The sequence below is a fragment of the Oryctolagus cuniculus genome, chromosome 7 (assembly GCF_964237555.1).
Source record: "Oryctolagus cuniculus chromosome 7, mOryCun1.1, whole genome shotgun sequence".
Taxonomy (NCBI): Eukaryota; Metazoa; Chordata; class Mammalia; order Lagomorpha; family Leporidae; genus Oryctolagus; species Oryctolagus cuniculus.
Window position 1 is genome coordinate 138,669,757 of NC_091438.1, and position 12,529 is coordinate 138,682,285.

Sequence of the window (12,529 nt, forward strand, 5' to 3'; positions counted from 1 at the left end):
CCACCGCTGCCTCCCCTCCTCGTGGGGGTGGGCTCGGCTAGGTTCTTCTCTGGAGTAAAGGTGACAAGAGCAGAGAGGGTGCTCATGGTCAGACCCCAGCACGCCGTGGTGTGAGAGGGGACGAGCACCTGGGACACGGGACGCTGCAGCAGGGAACTGTGCCAGCCCCTGTACCTGGAATGTCCTCCCTTCTCCGCCAAGCCCGTACCAAGTGCCAGTGCCAGGAAACCTCTCCGAATCCTTCCTTCCCACCATCCCCGAGACTGTGAGCCACAGGCACTGAGCAGAGAGGCAGAGAGCAGCAGGTGTGGGCCCGGGACCCCCGGGTCACCTCCTGGCCGCTGTGGTCTTGCTTGGGGCCAGGTGGGACCATTCACAGATGAGTCTTGTTAGGGTCTCAAGGGAGCTTTTCAGACTCGAAGCAGCAGGTTCCTGCCTGGCTCCAGGAAGGTAGCGCAGGTCCAAGTGATGCCAGCTGCCTGGCAGAGCCGGACATGGCTTCCGGCACTCAGCTCCTGGGCCGTGTGCTCTCCCCGGCTCCTGTCCAGGCGTCACTCTGTTTTCTGCCCCAGCCTTGCTCACACAGCCCTGGTGTCTGGCTCTGGGATGCACCCTTTGCCTGGCTTCCCTATCTTCATCCTTTCAACAACTCTGAGCTGGGCTGAGCGACTCCTGCCTCCCTCCATCTTACTGGGGGGAAAACCAGCAAGCAGGGATGGGGTGCAGGGCCTCAGTTGTTAGCAGAGTGGCTATTTGTGTAACAGAGGTGGGGTTTGGGCAGCTGCCTGCAGGGCCAGTGTCCTCACGTGGACACTCTGCTGCCTGTGTCCAGGAACCAGCAACCCACAGCAAGGAGGGGCACAGACGAATTCAGGCCCAGGTCTGTGGGCCAGCAGGGCCATTCTTGCAAACATAACCCTGATGTTCCAGGCCTTCCTGCCCTGCCCCCGTAGCCCTCGCTGCTCACTCCAGGTATCACAGACTGGGCCCTCAGCTTCCCAGGGCAACTCCAAGGTCAGGCGTGTACTGCACCCCTATTCCTGCAGTCCCACAGAGCCTGGGTGACCAGATCTTACACCCCAGTGCCAGCCAGGCCCTGTGAGTGTGGACACCAGGACACTGGCCTGCAGGGGAGAAAGGGCTGTTAACCCCTAGGGGCCACACAGAAAAGCACCTGCGCTTTGCGTGGTACACACAGGGTGTAGCTTCCATGCATGGGGGCATGTGTGTGCTGTTTGTGTGGTCATGAGTGTACACACAAGAGCTGCGGGCGATGCATTGTGCACTTGCCCATTTCTCCCACGTGCGTGAGGATGGATGGGAGTGTGTGTGGGGGGGTGAGGGGTAGGGTCTGGGTTCTGCACATGGAGCATGACAGGGGTCAGTAGGCTGTGTAAGATGTTGTTGGGTCTCTCGAGTCTCGAGTCAGGAGCTTCTGCAGGGCTGAGTTTCTACCTCCTGCTTCTGCAACCCTGCAAGCCCCAAATAGGCAGCGTCCACCTGTGTGGGAGGGGCCCCCGAGCACACCGAGAAGGAGCGGGACTCCAGAGATGAGTGACAGCAAAAGGACAAACCGAAGACGGGGCCTTTCCTTCCCCCACTTCCCCGATTCTCAAGCCACCAGTTGTTCCTCAGGCACCACCCTTAACCCAGCAGGGAAATGGTCCTCCACACAGACTTCTAAACGGGCAGCCCTGCCTGCTCCAGCCCTGTGATGCTGTGGCTTAGAAAGGAGGTGTGGATGCCGGGCCAACGGGGCTTGCCCCCAGCTCCCCCAGTTCCCAGCTGACTGAGGTGCACACGCCAACCTCTCTGACCTTCACTGTCCTCCCTGTAGGATGGGCGTCATACCTGCCCCGGTGCTGCGCGGAGCATTAAATGAGATGGGGCGAAGTGGCAGGGTCCTCTGTGTTAGGGGTCAGAGGGAGATGGCGCTGATGACAAAGAGGAAAGTGAGGAGAATGAGGATGCGCAGGCACTCTGTGGGGCCACAGATGCATCCAGTGTTTTACTGTTGTCTTCGCCATTGCTGTGTCTGCTCTCGTTTGCAGAAGGTACAGGAAGGAGGTGCCTGGTGGTGGTGGGCAGCCTCGCTCTTCCATTCTCTTGGGGCCCTCCTGTCTGCCTCTTCATGAAGCTAGGGGTCCCAATGCCTTTGGGATGTTGGGAGTCTTGCAGTGGGCTGTGAGGCTGGCTGGCTGTGGTCCTAAGAAGAGAGATAGCTTGGGAGCCTAAGGGGAAGAAACAGGGATGCTGGGTTCTGTTGTCCAGGGGATTGGCACTGGCAGGTGGGGTACAGCTTTGGGCAACCCAGATGGTCTGGTCGCAGAGGCAGTACCTCCCGGTTAGTCAGCAGGATTTGTGGGACCAGGACCCAGCTCCGGGATGGAGCTGCACAGCCTGGGCCAGAGCAGGGCTGGCAGTGTGGGAGGTTAATGAGCCTGGACCCAGCGTGGCAAGGCCCAGATGGCCTCCCATGTGGGCAGCCACCCTGACCGTCACAAGTCCCAGCCTCAAGGCAAGACCCTCCTGCTACACCAGGTCCACAGCCTCCTCCTCTTCTAGCTCCTTTGCCGGGACTGTTTCAGAGCGCAGGCTGCAGGTGATGGCATCCAGGCAGGGTGAGGGCCATTGGTGACTGGCCCTGGCCTTACCTCTAGGCTCACCAGGCCTGGGGGGGTCATCTTGTCCCAGCCTAACAGGCGAAAAGAAAGACCCTTCCCACCTGCCCTCCTGTAACATGCTCCGCATTCAGCCGCAAGTGCTGAGTGTGCCTCTTTGGCTAGAACTGGCCCTGCCACCAGCAGTCACTGGCCAGTGAGGTGGGCCTCCCTGCCCCCAGGGAAACACAGTCCTGCATGTCCAGAGAGGGAGCATATTTGTAAAATATGTTCATCTGGAAAAGTTCACGTGGATGGACATCACTGCTCTTGTTACTTTAGGATGAGGATGGTCAATCAGGAAAACAAAACAACTCAGGTCTATCTTATCCCAGGTTCCTGCACTTCCCAAAGTATGTCCCACACTGGGAGGGAAAAAAAGTGTGCCTGTTGGGGAGTGCAGGCTTCTACAGGCACAGTCTGGGAAATTCTGGCTCAGGCCAGGTGGGCAGATGTGTCCCGTGCAGAGACTCTCAGCTCAAGCTGTGAGCGCTGATTGCTTTTGGGGTGTTGGTGGGGGGATTTCTGCAGGCGTTCGGATCCACTGGATGTTTTTCTCTTGAAACGATGTGGAGTGCACCTTGGGAAGCATCCCTAGGCTCTGCTGGCTGTTAGTCTGGTCTAACCCCAGATTGCAGATTCTGCTATTCCAAGCTTGACTTGAGCAGTACTTTGTGTTGTCTCCCCCTAGGGTCCCACTGGTTTCCCCTGTGGCTTTCTGTCTAGACAGGATGGAGACTCCCTGTGCATGGGCAGGGAGGGCTGAGCTTGGGGCTGTGGTGCAGGGACAGGAGATACTAACCAGTGCTGCCTGGGGAAGCCCCTGGCCCTGGCCCTGGCCCCAAGCTCCTCATCCAGCGGCCAAGGGCTTGCCGCAGTCTCCTGAAACGTGCTGTCAGTCTAGAAAATCTGAGCTCCTGACCAAGTGCCAGGAGGGAGAAGGAGGCCGCCTAGCTGATGGCTGCCCTGGAATCCAGCTGTAGCCCAGATTGCCCAGCCCCTGCCCCAGGAGGCTCTGTGGCTTCCCCGTGTGCTCCCACTCGTCCAACTCAAGGTCAGTTCCTTCCAGGCTACCTCTTCTCCTAATCCCCGTGTCCCCAGCTTCTTAAAGCCTGAAATCTTTGATGCCTAGGAGATGTGTCTGAGGCAGGGTTGCCAATATTGGCCACTTAAAATTTAGGATGCCTGGTTAACGTCAGGTTTGAACAACAAATAATTTTTTTGCATTTGCATAAGTATATCCCAATTATTCCAAGAGATATACTTATCTTTAATATGTGTTTCTCCTAAATCCAAATGTAACAGGGCAGCCTGTAGTTTGTATGGCGACTCTGTTCTGGAGCCCATGGTGTTTCCTTTTCTGGCATTGGTTCTGAAGAATGGCAGGTGACAAGGAGGAAGTCGTGGGGCGCTGGGGTTAGGAAACATGGAGAATTCTCAGGCAGCTTCTCCGTGGTCCCGCTAGGGGGAGGATGGGTGCCTTCGCAGCCCGGGCTAGTCCCAGGTCCATGCCAAGGGGCCAAGGGGATTACGTGTGGGCTGGGTGTGCTCTCAACCTGGATGGAAGATGGACTCCAGAGGTGCCCAGAGTGCTGACTTCATACCCAGAGAGCGGTGAAGCCAACAGTGGCCCTGAATCCTGGGAGTTCAAGGTTAGCCCTGGTAAAGGACACAGTCAGCCCCTGTTCTGATCGCAGCCTGCTGTATAGCTGTGGGTTCAAGCCAGGCTCACGTCCCTCAGTCCTCACCCCTGTGCAGAGGGGCTGGGCTATCCCTGTGCAGTGCAACAGAGGTGTCCATGTCGTGGGCTGAGCAAAAAGCCCGGTTCAGCTTGGACCCTCACAGTGGTCGTTGTTGTGACTCTTCTTGTTCCTACCACTGCCGCTGACAGGCAGTCCTCTGCCTGCTGGCTGGTAAAACTGGCAGGAAGAACAGCTCCCTGGGGTCTCGCATGAGTCCTATTCTAGTGGAAAAGCATTGGGGCTAAAAACACACAAGCCCTTCCCTCCAGCCAGCCCTGTATTCCCCAGGGCCACACTAGGCTGGAAGTGGGGGCGGAGAAATTGGATTTGGGGCTCAATCCTCAGGCACCGCTGCCTGGGCCAGCCCCCCTCCAGGCCCCTCCCCTGTGCAGCCCCTCCAGGGCCCTCCCCTGTGCAGCCCCCCACTACAGGCCCCTCACCTGTGTAGCTCCCCCGCCCCTCCCCTGTGTAGCCCCCCACTCCAGGCCCCTCCGCTGTGCAGCCCCCCACTCCAGGCCCCTCCCCTGTGTAGCCCCCCACTCCAGGCCCCTCACCTGTGCAGCCCTCCTCCAGGCCCCTCCCCTGTGCAGCCCCCCACTCTAGGCCCCTCACCTGTGCAACCCCCCCCCGCCCCTCCCCTGTGCAGCCCTCCTCCAGGCCCCTCACCTTTGCAGCCCGGCCTCCCTCCCATACTTGGCCTGCACTGGAATTGACCTTCCCTTGCTTGTCTTTCTCCATTGTGGGAGGGGCAGATCTGGAGATATAAACCACAACGGAGATAAGGACATAACCCAGTGGTGTAACACCGGCTCAGCAGTCTGTGGCTTGAGGACCCCTGCCTGGTGTCATAGATAAAGTCTGATGGGAGCCTGTGTGGCCTGTGGCTGCTTTTCTACTCTAAGCAAAGATTGAGTCATTGCGGCAAAGACCACATGGCGCACAAGGGCACAAACAGAAAGTTAGTGGTGTGTTGCTCTGTGTGTTTGTGTGTACATACAAACACGTATATGTCTATATATGTCTTTATTAGATAAATACATGTACGGTTGGTGCTCTTTATCCACAGGTTCTGCATCCATGAATGCAACTGATCATGGATTGAAAATATTTGTTTAAAAATAATTGCCTGTATACTAAGCATTTCTTGCCATTGTTCCCCAAACGATACAATGTAACAACTATTTACATAGAATTTACATTGTATTAGGTATTTTAAGTGCTCTAGAGATGGTTTAAGTCTAAGGCAGAATGTGTGTAGGTTATCTGCAAATATTTACACCATTATCTATAAGGGATTGAAGCGTCTGCAGGTTTGGGGGTCCGTGGGGAAGCTGGAACCCCTCCCCCATGGCTACTTTGGGACAACTATCTATATTTAATTCACTCACCACATTGCAGCTGCAAGTAGTCACTTTCCTCCTGCCAGGCATTAAATCAAACACTGGATATATAAAAACTACAACACCGTTCCCGCCCCTTGAGGAGGCCAGAGACGAAAATAAACACCTAAGGAAGCAATTACAGGCAGGCTCAGCTGCTGTGGAGAAGCCAGCGCGTTACGAATGAGTGAATGCATGAATGAATGAATTACAAGGTTGTATGACCAGTGTGGACGCTAAAGTGCAAGGGAAGCCCCACATAGCTCCATAAATGGGGTCCACAATGTCCACTTGCATAAGCCGAGGGATTGAGAGGGAGCTTGTGGAATTAACAGCGTGGCCACAGCGAGCCGCCTGGCAACCAGGCAGGGACCGCACTCCAGGATTCTGGGAGGCACCTGCCCATGCCACCGCAACCTTGTTTGTATTCTGCCCAGGTACGCTCTTGCGAGTTATTACGGTATATAAAGACACCCAGGGTGTGCAGGGAGCAGCCTTGCCAAAGCAGCTGACGCTGAAGTGTGGCCTTGGAGGGTCGCGGGAGTTTACCTGATGGGGAATTTGTGACACCAGCAAGGTGTGCTTGGGGAACCTGAGGATTAAAGCAACAGTGGGGGTGGGGACACGGAAAGGGGAGGGAAGAAGGCAGGGTCTGGGCTGCCTGCGCCAAAGCTTTGATTTGTCCTCGCAACAATGCAGAAGAGCCCGGGGTTTTCTCTCCACTTCCTTTGCTTGATTTTTTTTCAATTAATATTTCAAACTCTTAAACACGGGGCTCCTGGGAGTCACCCAAAAGGCCAGAACCCTAGATTTGCCTGTGTCCCCTCTGTTTTCGGGGGGCACCTGCTGGGGTCCCGAGGGAAGGGCCGTGCTGGTGATGCTCACCCCGGCATGAGGGGGGACAATGCCATAAGGGATTGCAAAGCCAGCAGTGGGGACATCAGAGTCCCAGAGAGCAGTGACAAGGGTGTTTGCATGTGACAAAGAAGAACAGAGCCAGGGTGGCTTCTGGAAGACAGGGAACTTCAAGGGCCAGGCCAGCGTGCTGCTTTCAGAAGTCAAAGCTATGACAAGAAAAGCCCCAGAGATTGAACAGTCTGGAGCTGAGAGAGACAGACTGGCACAATGGATTAGCTGACATGAATAGGTTACTGTGGGTTGGTCTCCAGCCCAGCCCGGCTTTGCAGTCTCATGAAGCAACCAGCTTCTTTGCCATTCTGATTCAGTAGGTTTAGCGCAGGCTCTAGGCATTTGTGTCTTTAGAAAACTCCCCACGTGCCCCAGATGCTAAAGCTTGCAGAATCACAAACACAAGCCAGGGAATAGGGTTAGGGTTAGGGTTAGGGTTAGGGTTAGGGTTAGGGTTAGGGTTAGGGTTAGGGAATAGGCTCAGGCTGGAGGGCTCAAGCCTGGCCTGAAGCCTGGCACCCTTGCCTTGGAGTGATGGACAGGTCACCAGAAGTGCGCAGGACCAAGCTGGAGGTTAGCTTGCCTAATTGTCACTCCAAATCCCCCTATGGAGAGGATGAGTGACTCTTGTGAGTTTGTTTCAAGATACAAGAGTCACTGCAAGGTGCGATGATCCATGCAAGCACAGCTTAGTACAGGTGCAAAGGCCATGGACCCAGCAGTTGGGCACTGATGGGGAGACCCAGCTCTGTACCTGACCCCCTCTGCCCCCTCAAGGAGCTGCATGCCCCTGGGTCAATGTCCCCAGCTCTCTTATGTCCACGCCCACTTCCACAGCAGTAGATGATAATAGCACCTCACTCAATAGGCTGTTGGGAGAGTGAAATAAGGTCATTAAGTCCTTCATATTAACTTTAAAAATATTGCATTAATTTGAAAGGCACTATGACATGGTGGGGGGGGGGTCTAGAAAGAGATCTTCCATCCACTGGTTCACTCCCCAAATGCCAGGTCAAAGCCAGAAGCCAGGAATTCCATCTGTGTCTTGCATGTGAGTAGAATGGGGCCAAACACTTGGGCGCCATCCTCTGCTGCTTTCCCAGGTGCACCAGCAGGGAGCTGGATGGGAAGTGGAGCAGCTGGGACTTGAACTGCTAACTCCAACATAGGATGCCGGCCGTCACAGCAGATAGCCTAACTCACAGCACCACAACCAGTCCCTTCGATGAACTTTTATCAAGGAATTATTATACACCCTGGGAACTGAGACACAACAGTGAACAAAACAGATCAAAAGTTGCCTGTCCTCATGGAGTTTGCCGTGTAACAGTGTGAGACAAACAATAAACAAATAAATGTATCAAACCCATAATATATCATATACTGTATATGATCCCTGTTCATTACATATAATAATGGGATATTAAAATTTAAATACATGATGTGCACACTTAAGATATAGAATATAAATGCTTGTAATATATGAATATATCATAGGTGTTACATAGATGTACATAATACATAATATATTACCTATAACTGTATAGATATAGACTATCATAGATCAAACATATTATAGAATGTAAATGTATGTCAGCAGAGTGCAGAAGTGGAAACAGCCAGGACAAGGAACACTTTGGGGATGGAAATAAATGCAAAGCACTTGACACTGAGGATGGCCCAGAGTAAGTATGCAATAAATTATGTTTAAAAGGCCAAACAGCTAAAGAGAAAGAAGCCATAAAGAGGGAGTGAGATAGTGTGTGATGCCTTAGTGCCTCTCCCAGAGCTGGCAATCAGAAGACGATGGATATTATTCCTCCCTCCCCTGACCCTGCCCACTGCCCCCAGGCACACCCACACATGCACACCTTTCCCTGGTGAGGGCTGAATCCTCCCCCACCCCACCCCCCGGCTCTCCTGCCACTTAGTGTCAACGGTATGGCCACAGAGATGGAACGAGGAACTTGAGGGAAGATAAGAAATCAAAACATACGGAGGGTGCTTGTCCAGAGAGCATAAACGACTCTTCATGATAATACGGGAACCAAAGTCTCAAATTAAAAATAGAGAAAGGCATGATGTGGCTCTTACTGCACTCCCACCGCAGAGGAGAGTCATTGTCATACAATCACGGAGAACATTATGCTGATTGGCAAGAGCCGGGCTTTGTGGAAGGGACCAACTTCCCCACAGCTAATCTGCAGTGGAATTGTTCAGTGTCAGGCACAGCTTTAATAATATTGTTCTGGGCTGCGCTGGATGTAAATATCGCCCTCTTCATTTTGTAAGCAATCAAAGAGAAGCTTTATGGACAGGAGAACATGAATGGTTATAATATCTGTGCGGGAAAAACACATGAACAAAATCGGGGAGATCAAAGACGGCTGAGCTTTAAAAACCCTTTGCTTTCTGGCTTATCTCCAATCTGTCTTTCCAGCATTGCACATTAGACATGTAACAAAAGACCACACTCTAAAAGTGGCCCTTGACATTGTTAAAAAGTGTAGGATTTGCAATCAGACTCAGGGGGAAAAACTCAAAATATTAAATCTAGACAGTTGGACTTTTGTCATGGTCCCTTCTCAGGAAGCACCTACTGTGTGTTTGGGTGCTGTGTTTCCTTCAGAAGCTATATCCAGTGCTGATTCAGAGTGCTAATAGGTGGAGCCACAGGAGCCACGTGCAGGGCCTGTGTGGCTCTACCAGTTTTGAGCTGTGTGGCCTTGGATAGCAAGTTCTGTAAGCTCTCTGTTTCCGTTTTGTTTTGTTTCGTTTTGACCTGTTGGACAAGGACAATGCATATCCCCCAGCATTGTTTTGAGAATTAGATCTTTGCAGCCCCAAAGTCCAAGCAGACCTCCCTAATCTGCGCAGGAGCCCTGTGACGGGTGCAGCTGTGTCCCCTAAAATGATAGGCGGATGCCCCTTCGCGTCTATGAGCGTGGTCTTCTTTTGAAAACAGGGCCTTTGCAGATGATCAGGTGGGGACGAGATGACCAGGCCATGGCGACAGTGACTGGTGTCCTTTGGAGAAGCGGGGCATTTGGGCCCAGAGACACGGTCGGAGAGCGTCATGTGGGCGTGGAAGCTTGGGGTGCTGCATCTACAAGGCAAGGAGTGCCAGCAACCACGAGAAGCTAGGACGACAAGAGCAGAGCTTCCTCTGGGTTTCAGAGGGCCCTCAGCTCTGCCACCCTTGGTTTTGGGCTTCTTGCTTGCGTAATTGTGATCAAGGGGTTCGGGTTGCCTTCAGTTACCCAGTTTGTAGAGCGGTCCTGACAAACTAATACAGGAAGAAAAGTATGCCCATTTTCAAAAGAAAAATTCAAGCTCAGAGGTGCAATTTTCTGGCTCAAGACTTGGGTGAGCTGGGATTTGAACCTAGGCCCTTCTGAACCCAAGGTCTGCCTGCTTCCCGTTCACTGCGTGGCCTCTCAGGATCAGAACTGGGGGTGTCAAGGCCAGTGGGGGTGGCCGGCAGTGCCCTCTGATTAGCCTGCGTCTCATGGGGACACCAGGTCCGAGTCCTCTGATTGTGAACAGCTCATTAAGTAAAGAGCAGCGAGCATTTGAGAGTGACTTTTTAAAAAGAATCGACTTTTATTTATAGTGACGTTCCAGTCATTAATTTCAAAGGAAGAAAGCCCAAAGCAGAAGCAAGTTCATTAAAAATTTGACATTAGTAATTTAATTAAATTGGGTCTTTGCGTCTCGTTGCGGAAAATGAGCGTTAGTTCTACACCGGTTCTCAGCCCATTTCCCCTGGTTGGCTCCCTCCCCTCACCTTAGCTTGCTTTCCTCTCCAAATGTTTACCTGGCCCACGCCTCCCACCCGCAACACTTAAACACACGTGCACACACTCATGCACACACACAGTCACTGCCTCCACTGTAAGCCAGCACCACACGATCCTGGGGAACTCCAGGAAAGCCAGTCACAGGGGACCATGGGAAACACCAAGTGAGCCAGCAGCAGGGGATCATGGGAAATACCAACTGAACCAGCAGCCGAGGATCATGGGAAATGCCAAGTGAGCCAGCAGCAGGGGACCATGGGAAACACCAAGTGAGCCAGCAGCAGAGGATCATGGGAAATACCAACTGAACCAGCAGCAGAGGATCATGGGAAATGCCAACTAAACCAGCAGCAGAGGATCATGGCAAATGCCAACTGAACCAGCAGCAGGGGATCATGGGAAATATCAAATGAGCCAGCAGCAGAGGATTATGGGAAATACCAAGTGAGCCAGCAGCAGGAGATTCTGGGAAACAGTGATCTGGCAGCACAGGATCCTGGGAAACTCGACGGGCTTATGGGGAATGCCAAGCTGGTTCAGCAGGGTTAGGGAGATGATTTTCATCTCTTGAGTCATCTCGCTTGTCGAAGGTAAAGACTGGGTGAGGAAGAGAGGTGCTCTCAGTCCTCAATAGTAGCTGTCCCACATGGGCCCCGAGGGCCGGGGCCACCCTCCCTGGGCCTCTGCTGCGTCCCCACTGCTAAGCACGGTCGGCCCCTAGTAGATGCTCGTTGCACAGAGGACTCTTTAAACAGCTAGTTAATGAGCACACAAATACGGGGTCTCCAGCTGCCCGCGATGGCTAGGTGTGGGCAGACGGGACCCAGGAGCCAGGAACTCGACCTGGGTCTCCCGTGTGGATGGCGGGGACCCAACTGCTTGAGCTGCCACCTGCTACTGCGTTAGCAGGAAGCTGCAGTGAGACATGGGACACGGGTGACCCCACTGGCACCTTAACTGCCAGGCCGGAAGCCCGCCCCAGCCTGCCTGTGCTGGGCACCTGCTCTGTGCTGGGTACCGGGATGCCCTGAAGCCTAGGTTTTCAGCGTCTATGCAGCTGTGGCGCACTGTTGTCCTCCGCAGCTGATGCTCTCCGAGTTTGCTTGACTCAAGGTTATGCAGAGTGAGGCAGGGATGGCGACTGGTCTTAGACCAGATCAGGCTGGTTCCGAAGTCTGTCGTTTCCCTCTTCGGCGACCTGTTTCCTCCCAGAAAAGGGGGCAGAGGGGAGAGGAGAGGGAAAGCCTTTTTCAGGAGGGTTTGGAGATGATCAGAGCTGATGGAAAGAGACCTGGAGGGCAGGCGCCAGCAGGAACATGGGCAGTGAGAGGGTATCGTACGGGCCTGGGCAGCCTGTGGAGTCCACTCTGCCCTTGTCCACGTCTTCATCATTGCCACCCTGCCCTCTCACTGCAGGCTCCCTGAGATTCTTGTGTGTGTGTGTGAGATGTGGAACAAATTTCTTGAGTTTCATATATACAATTTTAAGAGCATAATGATACTTCCCACCCTCCCTCACTTCTACTCGCCCTGAAATTCTTGATTGTCTCTGACCCCAGGGCCTTCGCACATGTTCTTTTCACTGCCTGAAACATCTTTCTGTCTTTGCTGACCCTTACTAATGTCTCAGCGTACTGCAGAGATGTCACCTCCTCTGTGAAGGCATCTCTGATCTCTCCCCTACCCCCAGGACATGGTTTGGTCCCCTGCCTGGTCCCTGCCCGACCATAATGCATAACATAGCTTTAATCGTGCCTGCCTCCTTCATAGTCCCTCGGGAAGTTAGATTCATGGCGTTGTGCTCACCATACTCCAGGCCCTATGCTAAGCACTTTGACCACCTTACTTTATTTAGTTCTCATTATAACCCCACGGGAATAGTGCTGTTGCGCTCCATATCTTACAAATGTGCCCATTACCGAGGGAGGGAGAGGTTAATTAAGAGATGCCCGAGGGCCCAGGGCTGCTCGGTAAGGCTTCAGGCTGGGAGGTGGGGCAGCAGCGTGGCGCCTGGGGTCTGCACTGCCCACCCTGCTGCC

General features: G+C 53.5%; 1 protein-coding gene across 9 annotated transcripts in view; it reads left to right on the top strand.

Annotated features, from left to right (window-relative positions):
• The window catches only part of CSMD2 (CUB and Sushi multiple domains 2), a 618,865-nt gene that overhangs the window by 201,330 nt on the left and 405,006 nt on the right, over window positions 1–12,529 (top strand). The gene's annotated exons all lie outside the window — the stretch shown is intronic.